Raw genomic sequence first — 6,128 nt, 5'->3', positions numbered from 1 at the left:
CAAGATTTGAGAGATTGAATTACCAAGAAATTGGAATTCGATCACTTAAGATTGCCAAGGAGATCAATGAATGCATTGATTGAGAAAGAGATGAAAATGAACTTGATCCGGAGAATGCAACATCTCCTAAGCCCAATGAATTCCCCATTTCTGATCTTACCCATTCTCTTTACTTTCTGTTATTTACTTTCATGCTAAACTCCCCTTCCCCATTTAAGATTCTGTAATTTACTTTCCGCTATTTACATTCCGCTCTTTATTTGCATTATTTACGTTTCTGCCATTTACTTTCCCGCCATTAAATTTTCTGCAAATCTCAAATCCAATTCTGCTTAGTTCAACTAGAACATCCCTCTAATTAAAGTTGCTTGACTAATCAATCCCTGTGGGATTCGACCTCACTCTATTGTGAGTTTTTACTTGACGACAATTCGGTATACTTGCCGAAGGAAAATTGTTGAGAGACAAGTTTGTGTGCATCAAGTTTATGGCGCCATTGCCGGGGATTGATTTTGTATCAACAATGATTAAATTGGAGGATAACTAAATTGAGCAATTTTTCTTTTGTTTGATTTAAAATTCTGTTTGAGTGTTTTACTGTCAGTTTAGTTATTTTCTTCCCTTTCCCCTACCCATTTTTCTTAGTTGTTTACAATTCAGTCCACTAACCCACTAACTGTTTGATATATTGCATCAGTCACACTAACAGCAATTCTAACAGAAATACTTTCTGCATCTATTTCCTTGCTTGTGCCTTGTTGGTTGTATGACAGGGAGAAGAAAGCGGGGCTTCAACTTCCTTTGATTCTGAACCTGAGAGGACCTTCCTTAGATTAAGGAGGAAAGCAAGAGGAAAGAGAGTAGTTGGTGCTGAGGAAGAGCAGGAGTATTTTGAACCAAACATGGATGAAAATATGGAGAACCATCATGAAGAAGAGGCTCACAACCATGACACAGAAGGTCTAGAAAATCATGCTGGGCAGGAGAGAAGAGTTTTAGGCTCTTATATCAACCCAAACCCAAGAAACTGTGGGAGTAGCATTCAAAAGTCAACCATACATGCCAACAACTTTGAACTAAAGCCACAGCTCATCACCCTTGTTCAGAACAACTGTTCATTCGTTCGGAGGTGTCCAAGAAGACCCCAACCAACATTTAACCACCTTTCTGAGGATATGTGATACTGTGAAGTCTAACGGTGTTCATCCTGACACCTATAGACTACTCTTATTTCCCTTCTCACTCAAGGACAAGGCATCTAAATGGCTGGAGTCCTTCCCGAAGGAGAGCTTAACAACCTGGGAAGATATGGTGAACAAATTTTTGGCAAGATTCTATCCCCCTCAAAGAATCAACAGGTTGAGAGCTGAGGTTCAAACTTTTAGGCAACAAGATGGTGAGACTCTCTACGAAGCATGGAAGAGGTTTAAGGACCTGACAAGAAGGTGTCCACCAGATATCTTCAATGAATGGGTGCAACTGCACATTTTTTATGAAGGCCTCTCCTATGAATCAAAGAAGGCAGTAGACCACTCATCCGGGGGATCTCTGAACAAAAAGAAGACCATTGAGGAGGCCATAGATGTCATTGAGACTGTAGTAGAGAATGACTACTTCTATGCTTCTGAAAGAGGCAACACTAGAGGAGTGATGGAGCTAAACAATGTGGATGCACTGCTGGCCCAAAACAAGCTTATTACCAAGCAGCTGGCTGACCTCACCAAGAAGATGGAGAGGAACCAAGTAGCAGCAATCACCACCTCATCAACAACCCCAGAGGTGGTGAATGCAGAGGCAGAAGGTGAGCATGAATAAGCCAAGTTTGAGCCATGTTAACTTAGTTAACGTGGAAGCTAACGTGGAGGAAGCAAGAATCGCCAACGTTAGTGACACTCACCTTTGTCACTAACGTTGGAATGAGCCATTATGAGCAACGTTAACTCCCACGTTAACTTAGTTAACGTGGAAGCTAACGTGGATTGAGGAATGATGAGCCAACGTTAGTGACACTCACTTTTTTCACTAACGTTGGAGATGGCTATCGCCACCACGTTAGAAGCCACGTTAACCTAGTTAACGTGAACTCTAACGTGAGAAGTAGGGGTGTTTTGAAACGTTAGTGACAAAGGTAAGTGTCACTAATGTTTTCAAAGATTTGGCAAGCCTACGTTAGAGGTCACGTTAGCCACACTAACGTGAACTCTAACGTAGGGGGAAGGGAAGATTCTCAACGTTATTGGAAAAGGTAAGTCCCAATAATGTGTGCGAAGGACCAAGAGGCAACGTTAGTGGTAACGTTGGTGCCACTAATGTTGAAGTTAACGTAAATTATCCTTTGGTTAGGAACATTAGTGAAAAAGGTGACTGCCACTAACGTTCTCGAACCCACACTTTCACTTAACGTTAACGCCACTAACGTCCTAGGCTAAAAGTCCCTGCCCACTTCATACTTTCTCTCTGCAAGTAAAGCTAAGCCCACTGAAGAAGATAACTGCTTCAAACTCAAGATCCAAAGGCCCATATCCAAGATTTGAAGAACCAACTAGAAGATCAGAAGAGTAGTATATATAGGGGTAGTTTTGAATTAGAAAAGGGTTGGAAATTTGAGAACTACTCTCTGTATTTTACTTTCTCTGCAGCTTTTAGTTTAATTCTCAGAATGTACTCTCCATCTATGCTTTTCATTCCCAGAGCTATGAACAACTAAACCCTTTCATTGGGTTAGGGAGCTCTGTTGTAATTTGATGGATCAATATTAGTTTTCATTATTCTTCTTCTATCTTTTCTCTTAATTTTACTAGAAAGCTTTCAATCTTCATTCAATTGGGTAGTTATCTTGGAAAAGAAGCTATTCATACTTGGATCTCTTCGGAACTTTGGAAGAGGAATAAAGAGATCATGCTAGAAATGCTTTTTCATGTTGGACTAAATTGGGGTTTGGATGGATATAGTGACATATAATCCTACCAACAGTTTGATTTGAAAATACATGTGGTATAATCAGTGACCATACTTCATCTCTTCTCATGAGCAATTGACCAAGAAATTGGCTATTGATCAAGATTTGAGAGATTGAATTACCAAGAAATTTGAATTCGATCACTTAAGATTGCCAAGGAGATCAATAAATGCATTGATTGAGGAAGAGATGAAAATGAACTTGATCCAGAGAATGCAACATCTCCTAACCCCAATGAATTCCCCATTTTTGATCTTACCATTCTCTTTACTTTCTGCTATTTACTTTCATGCTAAACTCCCTTCCCCCATTTAAGATTCTGCAATTTTCTTTCCGATATTTACATTCCGCTCTTTATTTCCAGTATTTACGTTTCTGCTATTTACTTTCCTGCCATTTACTTTTATGCAAATCTCAAATCCAATTCTGCTTAGTGGTGCACGAAAATTACTTCACACTATGTAATTCCGCACAACTAACCAGCAAGTGCACTGGGTCGTCCAAGTAATACCTTACGTGAGTAAGGGTCGAATCCCACGGAGATTGTTGGCTTGAAGCAATCTATGGTTATCTTGTAACTCTTAATCAGGAAAACAATTCACTTATCAAATTGAATTACGAAAAATAAGAGAGTATGAAATAAATACTTATTATGCAGTAATAGAGAAAATGTTGGGGTTTTGGAGATGCTTTGTCTTCTGAATTTCAGCTTTTCTCTTGTATTCCTCTTCCCTCATGCATGCAAAAGTGCAAAGTTCCTTCCATGGCAAGCTCTATGTAAGGTGTCACCGTTGTCAATGGCTACTTCCCATCTCCTCAGTGAAAATGGTCCAAATGCTCTGTCACAGCACGGCTAATCATCTAGAGGTTCTCGATCATACTGGAATAGGATTTATTATCCTTTTGCGTCTGTCATTACGCCCAGCACTCGTGAGTTTGAAGCCTGTCACAGTCATCCAATCCCAAAATCCTACTCGGAATACCACAGACAAGGTTTAGACTTTCCGGATTCTCCTGAATGACGCCATCAATTCTAGCTTATACCACAAAGATTCTGACTATGGAATCTAAGAGATACAAATTCAATCTAATATAGAACAGAGGTGGTTGTCATGCACACGTTCATGGGTTGAGGAAGGTGATGAGTGTCATGGATCATCACCTTCTCCATAATTAAGTGCGAATGAATATCTTAGATAGGAACACGCATGTTTGAATGGAAAATAGAAGTACTTGCATTAATTCATCGAGACGCTGTAGAGCTCCTCACCCCCAACAATGGGGTTTAGAGACTCATGCTGCCAAAAGGTACAAATTTCAGATCTAAAATGTCATGAGATACCAAATAAATCTCTAAAAGTTGTTTTAAATACTAAACTAGTAACCTAGGTTTACAGAAAATGAGTAAACTATGATAGATAGTGCAGAAATCCACTTCTGGGGCCCACATGGTGTGTGCTGGGGCTGAGACTAAAGCTTCTCACGTGATTGGGCTGTTTTGGGCATTCAACGCTAGGTTGTAACCTGTTTCTGGCGTTGAACTCCAACTTGTAACCTGTTTCTGGCGCTGGACGCCAGACTGCAACATGGAACTGGCGTCGAACGCCAGTTTATGTCATCTATTCTTGAGCAACGTATAGACTATTATATATTGCTGGAAAGCCCTAGATGTCTACTTTCCAACGCAATTAGAAGCACGCCAATTGGACTCTTGTAGCTCCAGAAAATTCATTCTGAGTGCATAGAGGTCAGAATCCAACAGCATCAGTAGTCCTTTTTCAGCCCGAATCAGATTTTTGCTCAGCTCCCTCAATTTCAGCCAGAAAATACCTGAAATTACAGAAAAGCACACAAACTCATAGTAAAGTCTAGAAATATGAATTTTTCCTAGAAACTAATGAAAATATACTAAAAACTTAACTAAAACATCCTAAAAACTACATGAAATTAACCCCAAAAAGCGTATAAAATATCCGCTCATCACAACACCAAACTTAAACTGTTGCTTGTCCCCAAGCAACTAGACAAATAAAATAGAATACAAATAAGTCATGAAGCAATAATATCTCAGAGTTTTTTAGTGAAGCTCATATTCTAATTAGATGAGCGGGACTAGTAGCTTTTTGTTTCTGAACAGTTTTGGCATCTCACTTTATCCATTGAAGCTCAGAATGATTGGCATCTATAGGAACTTAGAATTCAGATAGTTTTATTGATTCTCCTAGTTCAGTATGTTGATTCTTGAACACAACTACTTTATGAGTCTTGGTCATGGCCCTAAGCACTTTGTTTTCCAGTATTACCACCGGATACATAAATGCCACAGACACATAATTGGGTAAACCTTTCTAGATTGTGACTCAGCTTTGCTAAAGTCCCCAATTAGAGGTGTCCAGGGTTCTTAAGCACACTCTTCTTTTTGCTTTGGACCTTGACTTTAACCGCTCAGTCTCAAGTTTTTACTTGACACCTTCATGCCACAAGCACATGGTTAGGGACAACTTGGTTTAGCCGCTTAGACCAGGATTTGGTTTCCTCAGGCCCTCCTATCCACTGATGCTCAAAGCCTTGGATCCTTTTTATTACCCTTGCCTTTTGGTTTTAAGGGCTATTGGCTTTTTCTGCTTGCTTTTTTTTTTTTTTTGCAAGCTTTGTATTCACTGCTTTTTCTTGCTTCAAGAATCATTTTTATGATTTTTCAGATTACCAATAACATGTATCATGTTCATCATTCTTTCAAGAGCCAACATATTTAACATTCAAGAACATCAAATTCCAAAGACATATGCACTATTTAGGCATTCATTCAGAAGGCAGAAAGCATTGCCACCACATGTAAACAATTAGAATTTGTTTTATTAAAAACTCAAAAAATATTGCCTCCTTATTCTAAAGAAAATCTTCTATTTTATTCATGTTTAATGCTGATGAGAAAAATAAATTATAGCTTAATTGGAGATAAAATTACTACTAATTACTACTATAACTTTTAAAGTAAAACTCAAATAAGAATAATTATCACAAAGTTAAGGCTAAGATGAGAACTCAACAACCTTGAGTTTGGGATGTGGATGTTCCTCTAGTCTGTGGGGTGCTTGGTCCTTCCAGAGATAACTTCTGACGCTTCAGTTCCTTTAAGTCACGCCCTTGCTCTTCTTGTTCCCTGAGC

The 6,128-nt window shown here is 39.0% G+C and overlaps 1 non-coding gene across 1 annotated transcript; it reads right to left on the bottom strand.

Annotated features, from left to right (window-relative positions):
* Window positions 1-1,356: 1,356 nt before the first annotated feature.
* On the bottom strand, window positions 1,357-1,463 carry LOC112725534 (small nucleolar RNA R71). Its single transcript, XR_003164636.1, has one exon. It is a non-coding gene; the product is annotated as a small nucleolar RNA R71 (small nucleolar RNA).
* Window positions 1,464-6,128: the final 4,665 nt, after the last annotated feature.

The sequence above is a fragment of the Arachis hypogaea genome, chromosome 11, assembly GCF_003086295.3.
Source record: "Arachis hypogaea cultivar Tifrunner chromosome 11, arahy.Tifrunner.gnm2.J5K5, whole genome shotgun sequence".
NCBI classification, from domain to species: domain Eukaryota; kingdom Viridiplantae; phylum Streptophyta; class Magnoliopsida; order Fabales; family Fabaceae; genus Arachis; species Arachis hypogaea.
This window is presented reverse-complemented; position numbering and strand designations above follow the sequence as displayed.